Genomic DNA, 22405 nt, shown 5'->3' with positions numbered 1-22405 from the left:
AGGGGTCGGAATACGAGGGCATCAAAGGCACCCACCCCACCCCCGGTCCCACCATGACCAAAAAAGCCCTTTTTTTACATGGCTATTTGTCAACAATGTCAGTTCTCTATTTGAGTATCTAAAACTTCAAAGAATGAAGAAGTTGAACAGAGCAATTGGCACTGTTTAGCAGCTTCACGTAACAAAATAAAGTAGTAATTGGTTCATTAATAAAAACATGGGACAAAACGGCATTGCAGTGGATACTGAATTGTGTCGCAGCTTACAATGACGTATACAGTAAAGTCGAAACGATAATATTACTATGTACATGTAGGGTGGTTAACAGTTCATACTTCCCAATGATCGTTGAGACGTTGACCAACACAATCAAAAGCTGGATCTATGTTCGATATTGCTAAAAGCAAGGTTACTGCCATCTGGAATAACAGATCAGTTTTTTTCGTCCACCAAGAAGTTGAGCCAGCCCAGGTTTCGCACTCGTCTTGTATCGTTAAGTACCCCTGGCTTGAGAGTACTGAAGTGAGTTCCTCAACAGTCCGCCATGCTGTTCTCCTCGAGTCGGAGGTAGCCAGTAACAGAAACGTGGCGATTGTTTTCACTTTTTCTGCAAAGTTAAAGCCGAGGTCGTGTATGCGGTCAGAAAGAGTTTGCAGGTTTAATGCTCTCAGTGTGTCCGTATAAGAGGTATACTGGCGACCCAATACGATCTTACAGGCACGTTTCTGAATGCGTTCCTGTCTGTTGATTTGAGCGGCGTTCCAAACTGGTGCTGCATACTCGAGGAGCGGTCGAACACACCCATAGTAGATGGCCGTCAGGTCCTCTGTCGGAAGACCAGCTCGACGCAATCTGCAAAGCAGAAAGAGTCGACTGATCCCTTTTGACACCATACTGTCCATTTGAGCGTCCCATCCAAGGTCAGACTGGATCTTGAGACCAAAAAGCCTTGCTTGTTTAACAACGGTGAGTGCTTGGCCTCCCAGTGTAAGGACTAGGGGAGGTGGGGGTCCTCGCATGAAGCACATATGTAGAACTTTGCACTTCTTTGGGTTCAGCAGCATGTGGTTTCTGTCTGGCCAGTCGTCTCACTCGTCTAAGTTATTGTGCATGGTTGAAGGGGAGTAGACCGGTCGGATTTTCCACAGGTTGAGGTCATCGACATACTTCCAGAAGTCGCTGTTTAGTGTCCCAGCATCGTTGATCAAGGCCAGGAAGATCAGAGGCCCTAGCGAAGTTCCCTGAGCCACCCCACAGGTGAGTAACTTCCAGTGTGACAGAGCATGTTGGTAACGGACCCGCTGTCTACGGCCCGACTCGAAACTGCATACCCAGGGAAGAAGGGAGGACCGTGCCCCCATTTGTACGGGTTTTGTGATAGCTGTCGTGTGACACACTCTATCAAATGCCTTGCTGAAATCTGTCAGTACAAGGTTACCGACAGATTGCTTCCCCATCTGCGCCTTTGTAGAAAAAGTCCAGGATGTCTATCAGACAGTAGGTTGTGGGGATGCCTCTGAGGTTCCCGAACTGCCTGGGGTCCACAATAGGTAAGATGTCGTGGGGGAGCCACGAGAGGACGAAACCCTCTACTACTTTAGCGAACTGTGATGTTAACGACACTGGTCTGATTTTGTCCAGGTCTGCTGGTTGCTTTTTCGGAACAGGCATGACTATCGCGTCACGCCACTCAAGTGGTACTCTGCCCTGTTGCAAGGATACATTTGTAATGTCAGTAAGTGGGGTGGCGAGCTCGCAAGCAAACTCTTTGATAAGGGTAGGCGGGATCGCATCAGGTCCTGGAGCCTACGTCACCTTAACTCTTTTCAAGCGGTGGTACATCTGCCATGGGTCAATCTGCGGCGGCGGAGTGGCCGGCAAGTTAATATCCGTGTCCAGAGGAGGCGGAGCCTGGCAGATGGTAGCTAGGTGGGTGTTGATGGCTCCGGCGATGGCGGTCTTGTCTGTCGGGTCCACACTTGGCACGTGGACAGTGGAAGTAGGTTTGGAGAGGTTTGCCAAGCGTCGCGCATATTTGTGCCACTCAGACGGGTCTGATCTATTCAACCCCTCGACGTGATCACTGTAGAACTCTTTCTTTGCCAGTTTGTATTCGCGGATAACCTTGTTCCTCAGGAAACGGTACAGTATGATGTGGCCTTTACCATGTGCTTGTTGTCTCCTGTGGATCAAGTCTTTAAGCAAGGCTGACATCCATGGTTTGTCATTGTGATGTAGAAAGCGTTTCCTTAGTGGTAAATGCTTTTCTATGACAGAGTTAAGGGTGAGGTGGGATGCAGCTGCTTTGTCTCTACTGTGTCGGTTTCCAGTACTTCACTCCAGCTGTGTGAGGTAATCCATTGGCCGAACGCTCGTATGCTGAAGTCTTGTAGAGGACGAACATTCCTAGTCTTGTTTGGCATCTGTGGCCGGACTCCAGGCTTCCTCCAGACAGCTTTGTGGTCACTAGTTCCTATCGGATTCGTGGCCTTGGGGTTAGGTAGAAGGACTTGAGGTTGGTGACTTTGACGTCAAACGTGACGTCCCCATGGGTAGGGGCGCTGCCCACCTGTTCCAGTCGGTGTGACAGAACGAGGGGATTGTAGTCCAGACGATTGTAGTCACCGGCAAGTACTAATCCAACGTCTGGGTTGAGTGTTTTCAGAAGATTAGCTGTGTTGACAAGGTGGTCAATGAGGAGTTGTTGGTGCTTAGAGATCGGCGGGATGTAGGTAGCACACACTGCAATAACTGGCACCTGACGTGGGAGTTGCTTGGGACGGACCCACTCCCACACGCACTCATTGTTCTGGAGGTACCCGGACATAAGGGATCAGTCTTGTCTGTACGTTCTCGTGGATGTAGATGGCAACTCCTCCTCCTCGTCGATCCGTTCTGCTTGTTGAGATGAGTGTGTAGTTGTCAATGTTCAGGAACTCGCTGGAAAACCAGGTCTCCGTCACGCTGGCAATGTCAGCCTTGTACTGATGTACTGTGAGGTCAAACTCGTCTACTTTGTTCATCAGCGAGCGAGCGTTGCACATGTAGACCAGAAGACAGAAGACCTGTAGTGATCCTTTGTTTCGGTGGCTGTAGAGGTACGCACCTGCATTTCTGCATGTCTGTTGTTGTTAACGAAATTGCTGGGAATATTTGAATATGAAGAAACCAGAGGGAGGGCGATGGCTGACTATGGTAGAGATCTTGCGAGCCATACTTCTTCCAGCTTTTCTCCCTCGATGTCTATCTCTCCGCCTCAATCCATTGAGTTAGAGTCTATCCTTGGTAGTCTTGTTTGCCCATGGATCCACCGAGGGCATAGAACGTCGCAAGCTTCTAAGGAAATCCAGGGAGTATCGGAGGACGCCAGAGGCCCCCATTATCCCAGCTTGGCACTGAACGCGTCGGAGATCCTCGGTTAGACGTCAATAATGCAATAGAGCACGGCAGAATTCAATTCTAGACAGCCCTCATACGTTGACATAACATACAGTAACATCTATATATAGCACAATACCCCAAAAAACGATGGTTGAAGACACCAAAAGGACTCTGCAGGGGAGAGGTACAAAACCGCGGCTGCCCGCTACAGGAGCGCCACTTAATATTTACATAAAATATGATTATTTGAACTATATGTTTACAAAATATATTTAAAAAAAGTTTTCAATGAGCTGTTAAATATTTTTCTCCAATATAATTCTAGTTTATTTTTGTCGGCTCCTACGCTTTTTTTATGTTTAAGAGGAGATCCGTAGAGAGTCTTGATAAAAGGAACCCCATTGCGGACCTACTTGAAGGAATTCATTCAGCGCCGGATAAGTTTTCACTTGAAAAAAATGTCCCATCTCTTTAAGCAGACGTATAGGGGTCGTTAAGTTTCGTTAATAGTGAATAAACGTCACGTTTACGCTGCGTTTAAGCATGCTTAAATACCGGATTTCGTGGCGTAAGTATTTAGAAGAATGCAGGAGAAAGCAGGAGGATATAGGAGAGGGCCGGAAAATATAGTAAAAAGCGAGCGAATATAGGAGAAACATTGTTTTGATTTTTCATCATTATGTTTTGGCTAAATATTTCTAGCCTATTACGTTATCGTTATTTCAGTTATTATCGAACTCAGGATTTCTTGTTGATAAATAGTTATATTTTCAAGTTAATTCCAGTTTGTTATTATTTGAATTTTTATTGTTGCTATGAACTATTATGTAAGGGTTTGAACCCCCCAGGAATCGTTGAAAAACGCCGCCAGGCGATACTTTATTCCTGGTTAAATAAATAAACAAATAAACAAAGAAAGCAGGACAATTTAGGAGAATGCAGGACAATATAGGAGAAACCAGGAGGGTAAAGAAAAATGCAGGAGGATATGGGAGAAACCAGGAGAATATAAGAAAAAGCAGTAGAATATTGGAGAAACCAGGAGAATATAGGATTAACCAGCAGGATAAAGAAAAAAAGAAGTAGGATAAGGATATAGGAGAAAACAGGAGAATAAGGAGAAAGCAGGAGAATATTGGAGAATGCAGGAGAATATAGGATAAACTAGGATAATAGAGTCCATTCCAAGTCACCAAGAGGGTTTTTGAATGATATTTGTAATAATTTTGAATTATTTCTAATAAAAGAATATATGAGTAACAACAGTTCTAATTTTTTTAAAGATTGAATAGGAAAATTTGAATTTATTGAAATTCAATTAGATAGTTTAGACACATTTACACAGTTACTGCACAAAAATCTCTTTATTGAGAATAATTTCTAAACATTTATATGATTCTTTCACTTTTACAAATATTTAAAAAAAAATGGTAGAAAATGGGTAGATAATGGTATACCGGTAGAATGGTGATTGCCCCATGAATGTAGGTGCTAATCCGCCCCTTCTGTCTGCTTTTGTCTATCTTTAGATTTTACTGTTTGGTCCTTTGTGGAGAGCATCCTTCCCTACACCTGGCAATTATGTGTGAATTGCTTTCTTCCCAGCCCTCCGACCTATTTATAAAGATGTTACAAATAATGGTAGAAAATGGTAAGAAATTGTAAATAATTGAAATAATGGTAGAATGCTGTTACCATTGTTTAGAAACTGTTAGAAATATCCTGTTCCACATGATGAATATTTCTAAAGTTTTAGAAAACCGGTGGAATATTTCTAAAGTTGAAATCACATTCCAAATATTTCTTAAGTATCAAATCTCTCACAGAAATAATTACAATAGATTGAAAACATTTGTAAATTATGACAATAACAACCCTCTTGGTGACTTGGAATGGACTCTATAGGAAAATATAGGAGAATATACACTACAAAAAATGTTTTTTCTTTGTTGAAGAAAAATTATCCTCCAGAGAGAAAATTATTCTGTGTGCAAGAATAAGAAAGGATAAGGAAATGTCAGTGAGGACGTAAACTTTTTCTTAGAATATTTTTCTCCGACCAAGTTGTTTTTCCTCACACATATGAAACCTCTACATAAATTTTCTTTTTGTTATGACTCTTCCTTGGCACAGAATTTTTATCTAAGATATAAATTCATAGAAAAATGTTCTAAGAAAAAGTTGCACTAAGAGTGAGTTTCTTGTACAAGCAATACCTTTCTGTCATCAAGAATGAATTTCTATTGGCTATAATGAGTTTCTTGCACCAAGAGCGAGGTTCTTGAAATAGGAATACCTTAAAGTTTCTGTCCTCAAGAATGATTTCTTACACCTAGAATGAGTTTCTTAACTAAGATGGAGGTCTTCAATCAAGAATACCATTAAATCAATGATAATATAATGTAAATATGGTCCTATCATATTTATCATTATCGATGTAATTGTTTAAAGAAGAAGAATTGTTTAATACACGGTTTTGGATTTTTCTTTCTAATGCCCATTCTTAACCAAAATTTACAAAGCAAATATCAACCAGTTTGCAATACAATTGTTTCGATATATATATAAATATATATGTTTCACAACTGATGTGATAACAGCTCCTTTTCTCTGTACTCATACAAATAACTAATTATCCTTCGAAAACTGTCAGTTCTGCAGTGTTGCATCTTATAATCAATGACTTGTAATTGTTGAAAGATTGTCCAAACTTGAGACGGGGGCATCTTCTTTAGTCCAACAGGCATAGAAAAAAAAACACTCAAAGAATATGACTGTCATTATCCTATATCGCCCCCCTCCCTCTTTTACATGCATGGGGTGGGGGCATTTTTTTGAAAATGTTATACTTTTTTAGTACGTTGTAGGTATTACTGCACTAAAAGTGCATGTTCCGCAATTACTGGTTGACTGTATCATGCAACCGCAAACACAAAACTAAGATTATTCACTTGGTAAATAGTAATTTTCATGCAAGCGAGGCTATAACATACCTGGAGCATATCTGTTGATGGCGTTGGCCCGAGAAAGCAATTGGAACTTAAAAAAGTCATCTACGAGTCCCATTTAATACCAAAAAGTGTCCTCACAAAACTAGCCACATCTCTCCCTGTTATTGTAAGATCTAATCGCACATCGGACAAATGCAGCTGGAGCCAACACTCAACGGTCCACATTCAAACTGTCCTAAGAGAAAAGAATGATGGGATTATTGAATTACCCATCATCCTTAGCATGATTTACTTTCTTATTACAAGAAAAACAATAATTATCTTCTTAAACTTTACAATGTTGCGAAAATAAAGGAAATCATGCAAATTAGAACTTACATTTTTACTTTCTAAATTTAGATAACACAGAAAAGCAAGAATCATCTTCTTTTAACTTTGTGGAATAGGAATTTGAACGGAAAAACATTTAGGAATTATTTGTTTTACAGTCTTTTGATTTTCTCATTTTTCTTAACTGTATTTGGTCAAGAAAATCATTCCATCTTCTTAAATATTACTAAGAAATGCAAGAATCATACTTCACAGACTTCCTACATTAAGAAATATCAAGAATGTTTTCTTAGTGAAATGAAAGTCTAAAGAACTTCCATGTACGGCAAGAATAGAAATCTTAAGAGTAGATTCTGTAAGATACTCAATTTAACCAAACAAGAATCAGATATTGTGTGAAGAATAAAAAAGGAAGATTGACTAAAAATTCTAGAAAATTCTTGCTGATAAAGAATCATACTAGAAATCCTCTCTTCATCTAAGAAAAACAAGAATAAAAATCTTAATGTAAGATTGAACATACAAAGATTTTGCAAAGGGTTTCTTGATTTTCTTAAAATTCTTTGTGGAAAAAATCTTTGTCTCCATAAGAAAAAAATAAGAAGAAAAGAGAAATAAGAAATGGCAGTTTTGGTAGTGTACGATAATGCAGGAGAACAGAGGAGAAACCAGAAGAATATGGGAAAAAAACAGAAGAAAATAGGAGAATATTGGAGAATACAGAAGAATATAGGAGAAACCAGGAGAATATAGGAAAAAGCAGAAAAAACCAGGAGAATATAGGAGGATGCAGGAGAGTATAGAAGAAAGCAGGGGAAATAAGAGAATGCAGGAGAATATAAAAGAACCCAGGAGAATATAGGAGAACCTAGTAGAATATAGGCGAAAGCAAGAGAACATAGGAGAAACCAAGAGAATATGGGAGAAACCAGTAGAATGTAGGAGAAACCAGGATATAGGATAATGCAGGAGAATGTAGCAGAAAGAAGGAGTATATAGGATAGCAAAAAATAGTAGAACATACTTTTTTAGTACGTTGTAGGTATTACTGCACTAAAAGTGGGAAAATGTAGGAGAAGGCAGGAGAATGTAGTAGAATATAGCAGAAAGCGGGAGATTGTAGAAGAAAGCGGGTGAATATTGCAGAATATAGGAGAGGGCAGAACGGAGCAGTAGAACACAGGCGAAAGTGGGAGATTGTAGAAGAAAGTAGGAGTATATATCAGAATATAGAAGAATACACGACAGAGGATTAGAACAAAGGAGAAAGCGAGTAAGTGGGATACGGGTGGAGAATGTACCAGAATACAGGAGAATACAGCACAGAGCAGTAGAACACAGGAGAAAGTGGGAGATTGTAGAAGAAAGTGGGAAAATACAACAGAATATAGATAATGCAGGACGGAGCAGCAGAACACAGGAGAAAGCGGGAAATTATACAAGAATATAAAAGAATACATGAAAGAGCAGTAGAACAAAGGAGAAAGTGGTAGATTGTAGAAGAAAGCGGGAAAATATAGCAGGATATAGGAGAATGCATGTATATAAAAGAATGTAGGAGAATATAGTAGAAAGTGGGAGAAATAATTAAACTAGGAGAATATAGCCGACAACGGGACGATATAGGAGAAAGCAGAATACAGCAGAAGGCAGGAGTATATAGGAGAAAACTGGGGGATATTAATATCTAAGATGGTAATTTTCTAATCTCTCTTTTGTTCGTTGTGTCTATATATATCTTGTTTATATATAAATGAACCAGAAAAATAAACTTTAGAAACATGAAGTCATTCTTTGCGGAAGGTCGGAAAGTTTCAAGAACAACATTGCCTGCACTTTTACTTGTCATTGCAAACAGTGCAGTACTAAAAAAAAACATTTGTATCTTCCAAGCACCGTAAAAAACACACCTATCAACTGAATAATCACAAACAGACGAGTTTGCATGTGATACTCCGAACTCGCCAGGCATACCTCAGTGCGTCTTTGGACGCACTTCTTTTGGAAAAGACGCACTCAGCTGGGCTGAGTGCGTCCAAACAAAATTTTGAAGGGAGACTAATTTCTGTCACAAGTGGAACTAGAATCTTAGAACAACCGCTCATTTAGTAAGAAAGAAGCCTACGATGTACTTCCAGGGCTCTCTGTTACGCATTGTTAGCAGTCCAGGGCCAGGGGCGGAGCACCGCACGCCTTAAAAACATCAAACTCACGCCGGGCGGCCCTGGCCCCAGTGAGACACGCCCCCGTAAGCTCTTAAAGATCTGAAGTTCAGTGAAGTGCCTACGGTCCTACGGCCGCGGGGCCAGTACACAAGATTCACTCGAACAAGGAGCGCCTCTAAATATCGTGTTGTTGCCCTCATTGTACTCTTTTAATGACAGTCATACAGATATTTACGGCTCTATTAGTATTTCACCGTATATATCTTGATCATATACTGGGACGAGCTCAGGCGAAAGGTTCGCGCCAAACATGATCATGAAACGCCTGAAGGATGATAGCATCACAACGTAACAAAGCACACGGTAAGCACATCGATACATGAAAAAAGTTATGTATGTCCCAGAAACTAATACAATTCACTAAAATCACACCCAACTTCTTGTAATCCTTCGATTTTAAATAGAGAAATGTCATTGTGTTTATCAACTTAAAATGTGATCGTGATTTCCCTCTTTTACGTTTGGATGCGGTGAACACACCTCAGTGCAGCCATCTTGTCAAAAGTTGTGTCGCGATTTCGTTCAATTTGCTATTGGAAAATTGACGCAAAGACCTGATCTCTTGCACGCAGTATGACTGCATGAGTATGAGCATAGTTTTAGGTACATCTAGGAAAAAAAGAATGGTACGTACAGGATGAAAAAAGCATGGAGAGTCGTCACTGGGAGCCGAAGCACGCACGGCTTTTCTGTAGAGACACAACTTTCTTTTCCATGGCTGTCGCCTGTAGGACTGTTTGCCTTGCAGCTACGATTTTGCCACTGGATGATCATTGATTTTCTAGGATCGACCCAACATTGAACCGGCCTGGATGTCATGTTCACTTTTGTGACGGTAATTTATGCTTCTTTGACCGACAAATGGATTCTATACTTATTGCATATCGTCCGATAATCAACTAGTTTCGTACTCGGTAACGTTACGAACGTTATGTTTTTTAATAAACTACGGCCTGCTTGTGAAAATAACTTGTAAGCTCCTTTTCCTGTTAGTAACGTTCACGAGAACTACCGGTGTTAGTGACATAAAAACGAACTCTCCGGTCGAGAACAAACGATCGAACATAAAATGAAAACTGATAGCCGGTTTTATCAAACTAATCAAAGACTTAAATAGTATTTTCCATGCTCATTATTAAACTTGGTCGGTATCCACGTACCTCAAAACACGAATATAGAAGTAAAACAATGTGTTAGAAGTAAACTACAACGGGTGACAACATAATCTACCGATTTCCTGCGTTTTGAAAAGCACATTTTTGGGTCGTTCTCGTTAGCACTGCCACCGATAATGACAATGGCGGCGGTAAAAGGGACCACTGACAACCACTCTCAATCGCATGATTTGTCTCTCAAAATGCGGGAGATTGCGTTTCTGAAGGCTTGAAGATCCAAAATTTCACGGGGGAGAATCCCTCCGGACCCCCCTAAATTGCGACCGCCTTCGGCGGTCGGGTCGCGCCTTCGGCGCTCCCCCCCCCCCATATTATATTTTGGTGGACGCACTCTTAACCTGGGCTGGCGGGAAGGCTACGCTAAATCCGCACCGGGATATGGAATATTTCCGGAGGAATCCCTGTACGTATACGCCGGGATACGAGGCCATTTCGTGCAGTGATATTGAATTGTCATTCCATGAAAGTCTTTTTGTTTGAAATGTTCAATGTAACACAAGAGCGACTTCATATTTCTAAAAAAAATTCTGTTTGATTTATAGACACAATAAAAAAGGGAAAAGAAAATTACCACTTTAGATATTTTATTGAATGTGAAATTTCATTTGCACCCAATCTCCACGTCTGTTCTATAATAATGTCAGTTGATGTATCCTTTGTACCTGTCAGTAGTGTAATGGGCTGTCTTTTTAAAATCAGTCAGTTTTGGCTGTCACTTTTATCAAAGCAACGCTTCATCTGATCGTTGTAAGAATTTCAAAACCGTTTGTAATCATGTATCAATATCCGTGAATTAGGAATCATGTATCTACTTTCTCCTGCATTCTCCAACTTTCTCTTATGTCCTACTGCTTTCTGTTATCCAACATTCTCCTGCTTTCTGCTATATTCGCCCGTTTTCTACTAAGGTCTCTCGCTTCCTCCAATATTCCCCAACTTTCTCCTGCTTTTTGCCATATCCTCCTGCTTTCTGCCATATCCTCCTGCTTTCTGCCATATCCTCCTGCTTTCTGTCATATTCTCTTGCTTTCTGCCATATTCTCCTACTTTCTCATATATTCTCCTGGTTTCCCCCGTATATTTCTACCTTCTCCTACATTCTCCTATGTTCTCCTGCTATACATTCCCCTATATTATACTGGCAATGGTTTTCCCAGCTGCTTTCAGCTATATTCTCCTGGTTTCTCCTGTTTTTGCTATAGTCTCCTACGTTATGCTATATTCTCCTGCATTCTCCCATGTTCTCCTGCTTCCTTCTGCTTTCTCCAATATTCTTCTGCTTTCTCTTATATGCTCCTGCTCTCTACTGCTTTCTCCTGTAGTCTTCTGCTTTCTCCTATATTCATTTGCTTTCTTCTTTATTATCCTGCATTCTCCCATGTTCTCCTGCTTCCTTCTGCTTTCTCCAATATTCTCCGAATTTCTCCTTTATTCTCCTGCTTTCTGCAATATTCTCATGCAATCTCCTATATTCTCCTGCGTTCTACAATATTGTCCGACTTTATTCCATTCCACCTGTTCCAGTCGGTGTTACAGGACGAGGGGCTGGTAGTCCAGACGATTGTAGTCACCGGCAAGTATTAATCCAACGTCTGGGTTGAATGTTTTCAGAAGGTTAGCTGTGTTGACAATGTGGTCAATGAGGAGTTGTTGGTGCTTGGAGTTCGGCGGGATGTGGGTAGCACACGCAGCAATAACTGGCACCTGGCGTGGGAGATGCTTGGGACGGACCCACACCCACACGCACTCATTGTTCTGGAGGTACCCGGACATGAGGGATAATTCTTGTCTGTACGTTCTCGTGGATGTAGATGGCAACTCCCCCTCCTCGTCGACCAGTTCTGCTTGTAGAGAAGAGTGTGTAGTTGTCAATGTTCAGGAACTCGCTGGAAAACCAGGTCTCCGTCACGCTGGCAATGTCAGCCTTGTACTAATGTACTGTGAGGTCAAACTCGTATACTTTTTTCATCAGCCAGCGAGCGTTGCACATGTAGACGGACAGAAGACCTGTAGTGATCCTTTGTTTCGGTGGCTGTAGAAGTACGCACCTGCATTCCTGCATGTCTGTTGTTGTTAACGAAATTGCTGGGAATATTTGCATATGAAGGAACCAGAGGGAGGGCGATGGCCGACTATGGTAGAGATCTGGCGAGCCATACTTCTTCCAGCTTTTCTCCCTCGATGTCTGTCTCTCCGCCTCAATCCATTGAGTTAGAGTCTATCCTTGGTAGTCTTGCTTGCCAATAGATCCACAGAGGGCATAGAACGTCGCAAGCTTCTAAGAAATTCCAGGGAGTATCGGAGGACGCCAGAGGCCCCCATTATCCCAGCTTGGCACTGAACGCGTCGGAGATCCTCGGTTAGACGTCAAAAATGCAATAGAGCACGGCAGGATTCAATTCTAGACAGCCCTCATACGTTGACATAACATACAGTAACATCTATATATAGCACAATACCCCAAAAAACGATGGTTGAAGACACCAAAATGACTCTGCAGGGGAGAGGTACAAAACCGCGGCTGTCCGCTACAGGAGCGCCACTTAATATTTACATAAAATATGATTATTTGAACTATATGTTTACAAAATCTGTTTTAAAAAAGTCAGTTTACAATGAGGTGTTAAATATTTTTCTCCAATACAATTCTAGTTAATTTTTGTCGGCTCCTACGGTTTTTTTATGTTTAAGAGGAGATCTGTAGAGAGTCTTAATTAAAGGAACTCCATTGCGGACCTACTTGAAGGAATTCATTCAGCGCCGGATAAGTTTTCACTTGAAAAAATGTCCCATCTTTGTCATGACAATAACAATATACATACGGCCCATCTCGGTCAAGACAGTAACAATATACATACGGGTGGTACTGGCATGATTAACGTACATGAACCAATATTAAATTATTATTTTTCAAATGTAAATCTTAATTAGAACTTCATATTCTTTTAGATGTACAAAAGCAGATTTGCATTTTCTTTAAACGTCTCTGCTCGAACGATTTTCTAATTTAAAAAAATTCTCCATACCTGAGGGCATTTTCTACGTACCCTAACTAATACTATACCATATATATAAAAGATATTCATTCATCCCGTTATTTGAAAAAAAATCTCAATATGAATAGGTTGCAGAATATGTTTTTTCCTTATATAGACATGTTTACCTATGTTACTTTCATGCACGAAATGCCTGACTATGAAATTGCCCTTTCTTTATATTTATTCTTAAATTCTTATTTTTTAGATTTAGTTTCAGTTTCAGTTTCAGTAGATAACAGTATCTGCAGGTTTAACCTCTGCAGACTCAAAACATGGTGGGTCAAAATCTTAACTGGCGTATTAAGATACCCCACTATGATTAAGAAAGTCCGCTAGTGGGCACAAATATAACACTTGCATTAAACGTTTGTTGGATCGAAAGAACGTAGGTCATAAAACCTATTTTGCATCAAGGTGGGTGATAGCTCGATGATAAAGGAAGAAAATATTATATTAGTGATGCAAATTTCTAAACATAAGTGTTGCTGAACATGGTTCAATTGATGCGGAAAAACTATCCAACTTTTCAGAGTTATGTGGTGCCACAAAAGGACCTGCATTATTTGTACATAGATGCCCCTGCAAGTCAAAATCATAGATTGCAACGGATAGATGGGGAGACAACATAAACTATATCATAAAAAAATGTCCGCTTAACAGTACTGAAAGCTCCAAGCACAATAATAAAAACATGACTAATCAATAAACAGAAATATTGAATAGAAATGAAAATCCCGATGACCAGTAGAAAATATCCAACAGAACTCAATCATTTATTATCAAATTGCAAAAAAAGATAATATCTCCTCAATAGAATAACGAGAGCAAGTCTAGATAAAAAGCAATAATGGCGATTCATAAATAAAGTATTTAATCATTTTAAAAACAGACAAGAAAAAAAACCCAATATAATTTTCTTTACTGTAATACCAAGTTCTTTGTTGATATCGGTTCTGCTTTAAAATACAGAATTTCAGAAACGCAAAAAAACACCAAGGCCCCTACAAAATGTTCACTGTCAGTTTTTGAGCCAACTTCGATCACAAAAGTATAGGACATAGTTCTTGAGTTAAGATAGTCTGCGGCAGTACATGATTAGAATAGATTAATCACTCTAAGCATGGGCCTTCTCCACATCTTCACTTCTCTAAATAATAATCTAACACGGAATTTACAAAGGGCAGGGGTTACCATCGATACAAACATTGCTAGCGTCATCCCCATCTTCAAAGGAAGGGACTCAGCTTTATTTAACAACTACTGACCAATCTCAGTCTTGCCCGACGTGTCAATACTTGTAGCTTGTCTAAATTTGAATGAATAAATATTGGAACATTTATTATTTTCTATATAAACGACAAGTAGAGTTCCACGGCCCCATACCTTCGCCGACTGATGTTTTGCCTTTTCTAGTAGCATATCATAAACGTGTTCATGTTATTATGCAAATAAGAACCTCATTTGCATGGATTATGTCAGTTGATCATCTTTTCTACCCAAATATACAAGTATGAAAGTCTTATCTTAGCAACGAAGGTAATTGTAGCAGATCCTTATAAATGATGTAAATGTCATCTATGTTTGATAATGTCAACATCTACTTCCAAATGCTGCAAGAATGATATCCCTATCATTTACCATAGTGGCTTTATAGAAGAGTCCATTCCGAGTCACCGCAAGGGTTGTTATTGTAATAATTCACAACCGTTTTTAAATCTTTGTAAGTAGTTGTCTAGAAGATTTCATACTTTGGAAATATTGTGAATGTCATCTCAACTTTATAATTATTTGCCTGGTTGTGTAAAATATTAATGATGTGGAATGTTATATTTGTAATACTTTCTGAATAATGGTTACAGCATTCTACCATTTTCTACCATTTTTTACAATTATTTGTAACATTGTATAAATGGGTCAGTGGGCTTTGAAGAAAGCAATTGACACATATTTTCGAATTATGCTTGGGCACCATGCATAGATGGTTTGCACATAGGAGCTAACAGTTTCCAGCAGTGACATTTAAAAATACACAGAGGCAGACAATAGGGCTGGATTAACATCTAATTCTATGGGGGCAATCACCCTATCCAAGCCTTGTCTATATTTCTCTACATTTCGCAATTTAGAAGAATCACATAGATACTTTCAAATTATTCTAAATAAAGATATGTTTGTGCAGTCTCTTTCAAAATGTTTCTATAACATCTAATTGGATTCAAATTCTTATATTGAACTTTTTTGAAAAATTTAGAATCATTGCGACTTAGATATTCTTTTATTAAAATTTATTCAAACTAATTACAAATATCATGTAAAAACCATTGTGGTGACTTGGAATGGACTCTATTTTCCATAGAGTATGTAAATTAGTTATTCATTCGCAATTTCACATAATTGATATCTATCGATATTACTCTCTTCTCTGTTTCGATATGTCACGTGTTTGAAAGTCCTATAACGGAATTCAATTTATTACTAAACATGCCTCATTAGGTATGAAAAGAAGATATTGATTAGCATAATTAGCATACGATCTTGTCAATCATCACTCAAGCTATCTATACACCAAATATCATTACGATCTGTAAATACCTCCTTGAGTTATTCCCATGCAAAGTTTCAAGCAAAATCGGCTCCTGCTGTTCCAAATACAGTTCCAATGGTAGGAAAATCTACTTTCTGTATTGGCCTAAAACTACACTGTGGGGCTTGAAATGTTTATTACACCAGGGACAACGTTTGGGCCCTCTACCATTATTGATTAACATCAATGATCTGGCAGAAGTTTCTTCAATGCTTAATTTGCGAATCAGAAACCGTGTAAAACGGTAACATATTTTTAAGCCAATAAACCATTAATGGATATCTAAAGGCAATTTTTAGGGAGCGGGGTAATAACATGTTAACTTGAAAATACCATCCCACTTTCTCAACTAGTGTAAGGCAAGCCAATCAGACCCTGGCAGTGATCTCAATTTGATATGATAATAAGCTACTTTAATATTATAATGAGCAACAGCTACCTTGATGCTTGTAAATATGCAGTAGTTTGAGTGATAATTGCCTGCCGTTCACCGCCCCAAGCCCCGCCTGCTGTTTTGAATTTGAATTACGCGCTAATTTCTCCTGGTGAGTTAATTGGGCACCTCTGGGGCTGCTATGGGAACCGTCCAGTTTCAAGATGACCGAATACGTGAAATACAAGCACCATGTGGAAGCTAAATGAAAATAGCAAGGAATTTCACAGCCTTAGAATGATAGCCTGTGATATTCTTTGATGTACTAGTATGTTTGAAGTACATGTGTAATTGACATACCTCTAAAAGTATTGTTTTGTCCACTTCCTCTATGAAAACATGCAGATCTCAATACAAAGACTTTTTAACCCTCAAACCACCGTAGCTTTTTTACGACTAATCTTACCGTATGGGGTCAAAACTGACCCCACAATGTTTTCTACAAATATAGCTTTATAGGTGACTATTTTTGTGGTTTGTATATATGTATAGTGTAGGTAATCTATAAGGGACAGTTTGACATGATTAGGTGTGAATAATTTCTGCTCATTATCATAATTTATGCAAAAATAGGGAACATCGCCTTTTGCAACTTACGCCATTCAGACAAGCGGGCTCTTTTGAGGCCTGCGCCAACATATGATGTCATATAGCATCTGAATGGCTTACGCTAGAACAACCAAACTTGGTCACCTTTGCTAAAATTTCGTTGGCAACAAGTTTAATTTAGTAAAAAAACTAATCAATGTTTTTATGTTGCTATGGCAACCGGTTTCTTAGAGCCATATTTGGAAAAAGTCGGTTATTTTAGATTTTACAATGTAATTCTAGGGTTGTCTTTTTAAATTGCACTTATTTTCTTACATCAATACCAACCAATTTAATTCACTATCACTTTTATGATTTAATATTCACAATTAATGCATATTTAATTACGTCATCGGTCAAAATCTAAGATGGCGGACGATATAATTAGATTAGCTATAACCAGCTATTTCAACCTCAAATTTCATCATTACCATGTTTATTCAAACAGAAACAATCTTAATATAAACGTTTTGGTCCATTTTTATTGTGTTATTAGGTTATATTATGAAAAAATTCATTTAGAATAATTCAAGATGGCGGAACCAGGATGGCGGATTTCGCTAGTGTAACTTGATATGAATATAATTTTTATGACGTCATTTTGACGTCGTTCCTGTTGTCATCTACGAATAACGTCTTTGGATATATTATGATTTATCATACATAATTTCTATTTAAGTTTTATTGTGTACCTTTGAATTATATGGAAATACCCAGTTTGTTGGTTTTCGTCAATAAAATCACATAGATGACGTCATAATACGTCGCAACGTCATTAATCTTTACGTTCATTTTATGGAAATGTTTTTTTCACGTTTCTACAAAATTATATTTTGTAACTATGATCATAATAAACCTTATCATACATGTTACTAGATGACAAGTATCAAACAATAGGGAATATGAGTGCAGATTTTGCTGGGGTCAGTTTTGACCCCACTGGACCATGCGTAAACTTTCTAGGATAACTAAATCAACAATGAGCCAATCTCGGTAAAAACGTGTGAGAAGTTATAAGACATATATACAAACAAACTCATAGAAGGAATTTTGTTTTCGACTCGAAATGTAAAAATGGCACATGTTGATATATGCCTGGGGTCAGTTTTGACCCCATACGGTGGTTTGAGGGTTAAATGTTCTGAAGCAACATACTTGAATGAATGCAATACCCTCGCTGCATGTATTTATCATGTTTGCATAATATCAAAGTTCCTTTTTTCAGTGGTTAACAAAAACATTGGACTCAAAACTATGCTTGAAAGGACCAGGTCACTAGTATTCTCATGCAGAACCCTGTAGTTTACACTTGATATACTATAACTTCGGGACATACAGGATCTATGAAATTTGAAAAGAAAGTGAACCTGGAAATGCCTTGGCTGTAGTGTTAATTTGGGAGAAATACATACGGAGACCGATTTAAGTGTTTTTCACAAATATTTTTACCTCATATAAAATGTGGTCCTCTATTCTCAGTCAGACTAAAAGACTATGACTTGAAACTGCCTAAAAACGGAATGGTACCCTTTACAGCCTGATAGATGCTACCTGCATGCAAGAGGGTCCTTTCAATATTTTTTTTTATTGCTACATGTATATGTGTGCTTCATTCTAGGTGTAACCACATGTAGCCTCCTTCGCAGACTTCCTGAAAGAGCGGTGTATAAATTTGGGACGTGGCCCGTGTAAGAAATCTTAGTTTCAAAGAGGTCAATCGGTAGGGGTGCTGATGAAATATAGCCTCTACTAGGCTCCGTGGATCGCTTGGAAAATAGTAGAAATTGGCCTAATAGAGTCAATAGTATGCCAGGGGTAGTCAGCTATACAGAAAAGTTCAACAGGCGTGGGTTGCCTATTGAACGTCTCTGCATAGCTAACTACCCTTGGCATACTATTCACTCTATTAGGCCAATTTCTACTATTTTCCAAGCGATCCGCGGAGCCTGGTAGAGGTTAGATGAAATACACAGTTCTGCAGAAGTCAGTTTGTTACCAGTAATCTCCAAACAGATGTAGCAGTTGAACTTGTTTAGAGCTATTTATCAGAAGACAGAACTTACAGGCTACACCCAATCAATAAGCAATCTGTTATTGACTTGCTATAGCCTATGATGATGATTATGATAGATTTTTCCACACTATTGATAGGTTAGCCTGTCAATATTATAATATTATTTTGCCCGCTATTGACAGGCAAAAGCTAGTCAATACGAATAACATGTAAATAACCTGATGCTGAGCATAATCATGTAAAATGGGTCACATTTTAGATAATATTTTTTCCCAATGTTTACGGGATGTTCTTGTAAAATTGAGCAAAAAAGTCTTTATTGACATTCCTGAGTTATTATAGCCAGTTATCAAATGTTAAAAACTTAACAATAGATGTTAAAAACAAAACAGAAATAAATTTCAAAAGTAAGGTCCATTGGACTTGAACCCACAAAACCTAGCTTAGGGTAATATATCTTAACCAGTTGAGCTAAGAGAGCAAATGAGAACAGGCTATACATTTATCCAAACATAGACCTACATAGACTGACAATTACCCTTTTTTGCCCTATTGCCAATAGCCAGTCTTATCGGGATCCCTTTAGAACAAGATGCAGAATGTAAAACGGGAAACTTCTTCAACTCTTTGAATTACTTTAAACTTCTTTCTTCTTACAGGACAAGACAGTTAGTTACAGACAAATTAGTCTATGCATAACAATAAACCTGGGGTCTTTTGTCATGGCGCAAGTGCAAATTACGGATAATTACTTGCCATGGAGGTGCTAATTATAGCTTGTCAACGTGAGTGATGACCAAATTTCCTAAAAACATGGCCTACTAGGTGAAAACTGATCGTTCAAACTTCAAACCATGGCAGAAAAAACTAGCCATGACTGGAAATGGTAGGAAATGCAATGGAATGATTGACAATGTCCTGTTCCACACTCTGTCTTAGCTGAAAATTCTGTTATTGGTCCCTGTCTTCAGTTGTAAGGCAATTTTTAAGGAAGTACCCTAAAATTATACCCCTAAAGGAGACAAATTAATCTATTCACAAATCAGGAACATATTTCAAAATAAACATCTAAAGTGTCTTAAAGGGGGCACATGCCAGCATGTATATACAAAAAATCATGTGATTTGGACTTAAGGAATAGCTTTATGTACTACATTTTTTCGAAAAAAATCATATGTCATAATAAATGATAATATCTCTGTATTCATATAACATAGCCTCTGAATGACAAATGGTTGCACTTCTCGAGTCAAGCCCGTTCTTTCCTCCAAATTTGAAACATTTTAAAGCAGCTATTACGGAGTTATGGCAGTTTTCCTACAGGGCTTTGACAATCACTGCTCAGGTCCTCTGGCACGCCTTACACAAACAGAGTTATTTTGTAAATCATAATTAACTTTTAACCAACTATTATACCCTACAAAGAAGTAACTCCATATTTCTCTTTTTCGCACACGATTTGCAGTCATCCGTTTATCAAAAATGAGTCACAATTCTAAAAAGTCTGTATGCAAATATACTGACCCATTCTAAAAGTGTCATTGAAACTAATATCGTAAGCTGCACTTGTTTCAAGTAATTACGTCATTTGTTCAGTATTTATCTTTATTTATATCATTATTTGATCATCCGTATTACATCGTTATTACTTCCTATATATTATTGAAGCACTTTATTATTACCTTTCCATCGGTAATCAAGACTATAACCAATTTGAACAAGTAAATAGGATGAATTCACAGAAAAAGCTACATACACGTTTCCCTGCAGTCGCACCTGCTTTAAAACTTTTTATCGTATTGTGTCATTCTTAGTTGTGTAGATTGACATTGATATAATGATAAGTGTTATTATGAGTAAGCAAGTAAGCATTATCATTACTATAAATGGGGAGCGGATCACCACAGTATATGTCCATCATTATTACATCGTTATTACTTCCTATGTATTATGAAGAACGTTCTTATCATCTTTCTATCGGTAATCAAGACTATAACCAATTTGAACAAGTCCTTTATTTGAACAAGTAAATAGGAGGTGTTCCGATAAAAAGCTACATACAAGTTTCCCTGCAGACGCACCTGCTTTTAAACTTTTTATCGTATTGTGTCATTCTTAGTTGTGTAGATCAACACATTGAAAGTATATAATGATAAGTGTTATTATGAGTAAGCAAGTAAGCATTATAATTACTATAAAGGGAGACTAGATCACCACAGTATATGTCGAAATGTGTAGCGATGTTTACAAAATCTACTTCAAAGAAATGACGGTGATACTTTTGACTTTATAGGCTTTTTAAGTTAGCAACTTATCACCTCTTATTTCACCTGTTTATCTTTCATTGCAAATTTGTATCAGATAGGTTTAACCCCACTGATTTTTACAATCTAAAGATGTTATAGCCATTCCATAATGTCCTTCTTAGAACTGTGACTATGAAAGAAAGAATGGTATATTACCGTTAACAATCCGGTGTTTCCATCCAATCTTATCAAATATGATTAGGTTAGGACATCATTGACCCCCTGCCCCTACTGTTGTTACACAATTGTGTTTATTGGTATAAATCTTTCAAACGTACCTCAAAATTGTAAATAAGTGAATCGGTTATCGTTATAAACCGTTTAACTGTCATCATCTTAAATAAATAAAAAAAGTCATAGTATTTCCACATTAGCCCGTCATCGTAAATCGACTAAGCAAGAAAACTACGTTCATTTAGATACATTTACTTCAAACGGCCTCTTATCAAACCTGTTTACCATTGCTTGCAAATTTGTATGAAACTAGTTTTAACCCGCTGATTTTTACAATAAAGAAATGTTACAGTCATGCTCGAATGCTCTTCTTAGAGCTGTGACAATGAAAAATCAATGGTACCCTACCGTTGACATTCCATCCAATCTGATCAAATGTAATTTGGTTTAACTTAGTACATCCCCCCCTGTTGTTAATTATATTTGTTCGTCTGTATATATCGTTCAGAATAAGCTCAACATCGTAAATGAACGAAGCGGTACCGTTATTGATTGTTGAAACGTAACTCATCATCTAAAAATCAACACAACAGAGTACAAGTGTCCCCAGGTTTAGTTTATCATTGTAAATCGAACAAGCAGAACACTGGAAAAATCTAGCTACATTTAGCGCAGCTTTAATACGCTCACATTATTAGATACTTTGAAGATACCTACGTATCTCGGTACAGACTATATTTGTGATTTTGCGTTTTACTCTAATCAAATTGTAGGAGAACAACTCACCTCAAAAAAAGGTATTCCAAACTGTGAAACAAGCGCAACAGTTTGTTACGTGACGATGTGCAGAAAGACTACTGTAAAGTGACAGTTGGTGACCTTTAGCGTTTATGCAACCGACCGTCCTAAAAGTATGCAACGTTATTCAAGCATTAAGAATACCTAAGTTATCTGCTCACAAAATGACGGACATAGTCACATTGCTTTATGTTCAAAAAATCTACTCAAGAAATGGAAATAAAACGTATTCTTCCATAAGATGACATCAAATAGGCATGAAATTTTAAGATAAAATGTCCAAAGGTTCAAAATTGGGTCACACCAACTGTCTGAATAATACTGTGATTATGATAATTTATCCTTGAGGAAAGGTGTGTGCACATAAACATTTCACGATGGCACCGATCACCTACAGAGCGCGTGTGG

At 38.3% G+C, this 22405-nt stretch overlaps 1 protein-coding gene across 1 annotated transcript in view; it reads right to left on the bottom strand.

The window, feature by feature from the left end:
* Window positions 1-22078, bottom strand: part of LOC136435818 (uncharacterized) — a 41282-nt gene extending 19204 nt beyond the window's left edge. Inside the window, exon 1 of the mRNA XM_066429533.1 lies at window positions 21986-22078. The gene's annotated coding sequence lies outside the window, so the exon portion shown is untranslated. The remainder of the gene's footprint in view (window positions 1-21985) is intronic.
* Between the last annotated feature and the right edge of the window lie 327 nt (window positions 22079-22405).

Source organism: Branchiostoma lanceolatum, chromosome 5, assembly GCF_035083965.1.
Source record: "Branchiostoma lanceolatum isolate klBraLanc5 chromosome 5, klBraLanc5.hap2, whole genome shotgun sequence".
NCBI lineage: Eukaryota > Metazoa > Chordata > Leptocardii > Amphioxiformes > Branchiostomatidae > Branchiostoma > Branchiostoma lanceolatum.
This window is presented reverse-complemented; position numbering and strand designations above follow the sequence as displayed.